The following is a 4,596-nucleotide window of genomic DNA, read 5'->3' as shown; positions in this document are numbered from 1 at the left end:
GCGGTTATCACGGTTCTTGAGAAACCGGAACCGTTTTAAATCGATTGAGTTCGGTTCTGGTCCAAGTTTGAACGGTTTTGGTCAACCCGGTTTTTTATAATTTTTTTTCATTCAATTTGGTTCGGTTTTACAATTTCTCAGTTTTTAGGCCAACCCCTAATAAAAACTAACTGAAAGTTTTCTGTGAAAAAAAGTGGTCCAAAGAGGAAGAGCATCTTCTTAATTGATATCATTGATGCATTGTGAGGATCAAGCATGCATTGTGGGGATGAAGCATGTGAAGGGATTGGCTACAAGTGGACACTGAAAACTGGAAGATGAGAAATAAGTTGAAAGATGTGTGTTACTTTTACCTTGAACAACTTAGTCAAACATTATTGGCTTCAAACTTACCCATCGCTTGTCGTATCATTGATAGAACTTGAAAACTTTAGTGGGTTATCTGTTCAACAACCCCATCATGATCGAAACTGCAATTTTTCTGAGGTCATTGTCAGTGTCCATGAATAAGAAGGCTGTGTAATTCTCACCACTTCAGATTTAGAAATGATAACTAGGTCTGCCTAACCTCTGGGCCTCGTTTGGCATATAAGATTAGATTGCAATAGATAATCAGATACTAAAGAATGATTTTTCCATTTTGTGGGGATCAGAAAAGGATTAGACATGAAAAAAACTTCTCATTCCTAATTGTACCATTTTAGAGATGATTGGAATGGATAAGCTTTCTTGTTGAGTAATCAATCTCATACCTTCAAGGTGATCACGATTTTTCCCTTTATTATGTATCTTACATTGCCGGTCCCAAGCCCGGATAAAGGAGGAGGGGGAGGGCGTCAGGTAGTCGACAGCCGGCACTCCATGATCACGTCGAATCCTTATGATTCATTCAACATAACTTGAAAATATTGTGATATCCATTCTAATCCAATTTTCTACACCAAAAGAGGCCTAAAGTGTTTTCCTTTTTCTAAAGAAAACATAGTGTAAGATTTGAAACTAGAATTTGTTATTTTCTTGGTAAACAAGCACTGTCTGAACCATTAGATCAATAGAAGGTATTGTTCATTTATCATATAGGTTTGTATGACAGAACTTCCGTTTTTTTTATCTCTCTGTCATGGTAACTGCAAAGGTTTTCTTAGAATTTCACGTTAATTGTTTTAAGTCGTTCAACAATCCCAAACGAGAGATCCAAAATCTCTCTATTTTTTTTTGTTTTTCCTACCAACAATTGTTGTCCATGAAATTTGAAGTAACAACAAAATTTCTTCACCATCTAATTAAATTGTTGGGTTGAGAAATTAGTCGAAATGATGGATTTACAAATCTTAACAGCTGAAATGATCACTTTTCTTATTTACAAAATCTCCTCATCAATGTTTGATCAATTACGTTGTCATTCTTTGAATATTTAGATCAGTTCAAATTTGTAAGTTGATCAGTTTCTTCATAATTGCTATCTCTGCATTGAAATTATTAACCAAATTTAAGTGTATAGTTGGTTGTCATGGCCATGTTATGGGTGTCAGATCCATACGGTGCTTCTATGACCTATCTATCTAATCTAACAGCATGGACCTTGGACCAACCTCCCTCAGATATCCTGATCATCTTCTGAAACGTGGAATGGTCAACTCCAATTGAAAACGACCCAACTTCGGGTACAAATATCTGGCTGAGAAAATACCTTCTCTGCTGTAGAATATAAATGATGAACGATGATGATGTTCTCAAAGTTCACAAGCTGAAGTAGTCCATATATATATATACATATATTTGTGTGTGTGTGTGTGTGTGTATATATATATAGTGATGTATGTAAACAAACATGTGAGGGCTATCTGATTTTTCTGCAGAAATATGTAAGTATTTTTGGAGGCCCTGGCATGCATGCTATCATTGAACTGATTTGGCCACATGCTCATGAGCTCAAATTTTGGTTTCTTTCTTTGTAAAAGATACAAAAAGGATCACTGAGCTCAAAAAAAACCTGATCAGGATCAGAGCAGATAGATTTCTTTTACACGAATTTCTGTATGACCAGTGTCAGTCAGTCGGTCCATAAGCAGGAGAGAGGGCCTGGGCTCTGAGAGAGAGAGAGAGGGATTCATCCATATATTGGAACGCAGCTGTAGAGATGGAGACAGTACAAATTCATTGTAGTTTTTGTCCTCTAATCCACCAACAGAAACTTTTTGTATTTAGCTCCTTGATTTTACCTTTTGGCCGTTCGTTTTTACCCAGTCTAGCTCTCACAAAAGGGTATTGGCATTTAATTGGTTGTGTAGTTTTCTGTATAACGATAGGGTTTGAAGCTCTTTTACGAGCAAACGCACAAACAACTGTTCATGATCAATGTGCCTTTCTCAGTAAGTAATTATCAGCTCCGATTTCTGGTTGATGGATTTCTTCTGTTCAGGCAATGCAAGTAGGTCATGCCAATCAAATTGAGAAACATGACATTAATTAGTGGGATAGAATAGCTAATGTAAATTACTTATGTTGATGCCAAAAGTTGGACCAATGAGAGCCGACAAAGAGAAATAAAAGATTAAAAAAAATAGACACACGATTTATATGGTTTATTCAAATTTGCGCTACATCTATAGTGTTTGTAATTCTCATTAAGGTAATTAGTGTTTCATAATATAATGGATTGGTTTAAGCATAATAGCCATTAGTTCAAGCCTTTCTCAAGGGGAGGAGTGGTATTTTTTTGCCGGTGAGGGAGTTCCCCATTATTGTCCCTCTTCGACGCGGGACTCTTGAAATTGTTATGGTGATTTGTGAAGGAAATTTTTTGAAAAATTACGTTCATTGAGCAACATAATACATGCATTTAACAATTCAATGGCAGAAGCATCCTTGTATGCACTCTAAAACAAAATTTAAACCATGAAATTCAAAGCCTAGTAATGATGGTGAGCCAAGACTCAACTCAAATCATAAAGAGAGTTGAGAAACTTCATACGTTTGAAGCACCTTTTTGCTTAGCAAAGGTTAATCATCCATGAGAGGGCCTTCATTCCTTTGCATCCTTGCTCCTTGGCTCCATGATATGGATGAATGAATTTTGCTTCTTGGCTCCTCGTCTTCTAGGATTTGGATGGAAGAAAGAATTCTCCAAAAGCCCCAAAGGAGAGGGCCTCTAAGTTCCGATACCAAGGATGATTGAAGTAAGAAGACTAAATGGGAGGAAGGAAATGTGATAGAATTTTTAGTACCTGCACAAATAGGGTTAAAATCACTTAAAAATACTTGTTATCGTAGTATAGCTGTAACGCCCCGACTCGAAAATTTTATTTCGGAAACAAATTTCGGTGATTGGCCAAACTCTTGTTTAACTAACTACTATTAATCAGAATTCTTTATTTAAGTTTCTTAAACACTCACAAAATCTATGAATAGAATTTACTTACCAAAAACATAAGATTAAAATTTTAAAATAATCACTCAATTCCTTTTCTTAGACAAATTTTCAACAGAAGATTAATCTCATTTATTTAAGGCTGCGTCTAACCCCTGTTAGATTGCCTATGTACCCTTGATGCGGGATCAAGCATTTCGTAGTTCACCATTTATTCATTTATCCATTTCCGAAAATATTCTAGAAATGGAAATATTCAACATTAACTTTCATAATCGAATCACCTCAAATGGGTACCAATTACGGATTCAAAATATTAAAATTTGCATGAAAAGGTAGCATTGGCCCATTGACCATGCGCAGCCGCAGGTGGCGGTTTCTGGTGAACGGAAACCTAATTTTCTGACTAACTCTAAAAATTATCAAATTTTATAGGCAAGTAGAGTTCAATGAGAAGAACAACTGTCATACCTAGGCCGAAGTCCAATTCGGCCGGGAAACACCTGAAATTGCCCACGAACTACTGGAACCTTAGAATTGGGTGTGCTTTGATTCATTCTCAAAACGAACTCTGACATCTCAACCACTACTTGGGCTTTGTTCCTGAGGTGGAGGGAAGTATTTTGGTGGTGGTAATCAAGGAAGTTACCTTTGAAATTCATGGATCGCCGCCGTGGAATCCCCGCGCCCACCGGTGCATTTCCCACGATTCCAAGGTCAAATTTTATGAATTTTGGGGTGGAATTGGTAGAGGGAAGGCTAGGGAGTTGTTTCCAAGTGTTGGATGTCGGTGATTTGCCGTGAAATGCCATGAATGGCGTCGAGTTTTACCGCTAGTCGGGTTGGAAAGAACACCCATTTTTCCCTTTCTTTTCCTTCTCTCCTTTCTTTCATTTCCTTCCTCCCTGATTGGTTTGTGTCCCTCCCTTTTCTTTTGTTTCTTTTTCATCATAGCCATCCATCTCTTTCATTTCTCTTCTTTTCCTTTCATCCCAGCCACACACGTGGCACATCTCATTGTTCCAGAAATCTGGGGCCTTATAAATAGAAGGAAAATTACCAAAATGTGAGGATAATTACCAAACGTTAATAACTCCTTCGTTATAGCTCTGTTTCACGAACGGTTTTCGCCTACACGCTCGTAGGATCGTCCTCTATCCAATTATATCAAGAAACATGATAAAATATGTGAGGATAAAATACGTCCTCGTATAATTACATTAAAC

The 4,596-nt window shown here is 37.1% G+C and overlaps 1 long non-coding RNA gene across 1 annotated transcript; it reads right to left on the bottom strand.

Annotated features, from left to right (window-relative positions):
- Positions 1-2,318: 2,318 nt before the first annotated feature.
- LOC139197003 (uncharacterized) lies at positions 2,319-4,325 on the bottom strand. The gene is made up of 3 exons (XR_011581963.1): positions 3,842-4,325; positions 2,975-3,227; positions 2,319-2,414 (listed from the first exon to the last, which is right to left on the bottom strand). It is a non-coding gene; the product is annotated as an uncharacterized lncRNA (long non-coding RNA).
- Positions 4,326-4,596: the final 271 nt, after the last annotated feature.

Source organism: Malus domestica, chromosome 06 (assembly GCF_042453785.1).
Source record: "Malus domestica chromosome 06, GDT2T_hap1".
Classification (NCBI taxonomy): Eukaryota; Viridiplantae; Streptophyta; class Magnoliopsida; order Rosales; family Rosaceae; genus Malus; species Malus domestica.
The sequence above is the reverse complement of the archived record's forward strand: the minus strand, read 5'-3'. Positions and strand labels throughout refer to the sequence as shown.